Raw genomic sequence first — 992 nt, 5'->3', positions numbered from 1 at the left:
AAAGTAAAACTATAAATTAGAAAGATAAGTGGTGAAAATTTTAAAGGTTTAATTACTCTGTTGATTTTTATAGTTTTGCAAAATTTTCAATTAAGTCCTTACACTTTTTTTCTTGTAGTTGAGTCTCTGCATCAATTTTTTTTTCAATTAGGTCCCTTTTGACCGTAATTGGTTTAATTGTATCGGGACTCAATTAAAAAAAAATTAATACAAACACCCAATTAAAAGAAAAAAAAAAAGTAATAGAGGGATCCTCAAGAACAATAATCCTACAAGGTTATTACTTCAACAAAATTAAACTAGAGATTTACTTATGATACATACTTTTGTTGTATTAATAAAGGACCACCCTCAAATCGCACTTCAGATGCCATATTTGGCCGGTGCAACAATTACTTAATAGACAAAATTCAATTGTAAATATTATATAAATAACATTTTTTTATTAAAAAGAAAGGAAATGCCAAAATGGTATGCTTCAAAAACCATTAAATGATTTTCTCTACTACTCAAATATATTTTATGATGGACTCTATTGAATTCCGATTTTAAATTTGTTATACGTACTACCTATATTTTTAGTCCTTGAAAGACCTTTGAGACACTAAATTAGGTCTTTTGAAGGATTAACATGCTAATCTAATTTTTAAATGATGATAACTAATTTTAATATTCAAATCATTTTAAAATAAACGCTTATTAACAAATTAAACTAATTAAGTTCGTATGATAATAATTAAAAATGTTGTTTAGAAATTAATTTAGTATTGTGAACCATACAATCTAGTAATAAATTGCTGTTCAATAGCCTAGATTAGATATTTATATTACTTTGTATTAAAAAAAATTGTACTTCTCAAAAATTTTTTCACGTTCCGTCACGGATCCAAATCTCCCTCCTCCCCACTACTCCTTTTGTAAGAGAAAAGACAAAAAATAAATAAATTTATTATAATTAAGATTTATATTTTAAAGATTTTATTTATATTGTT

This window comes from Arachis ipaensis, chromosome B04, assembly GCF_000816755.2.
Source record: "Arachis ipaensis cultivar K30076 chromosome B04, Araip1.1, whole genome shotgun sequence".
Classification (NCBI taxonomy): domain Eukaryota; kingdom Viridiplantae; phylum Streptophyta; class Magnoliopsida; order Fabales; family Fabaceae; genus Arachis; species Arachis ipaensis.
The sequence above is the reverse complement of the archived record's forward strand: the minus strand, read 5'-3'. Positions refer to the sequence as shown.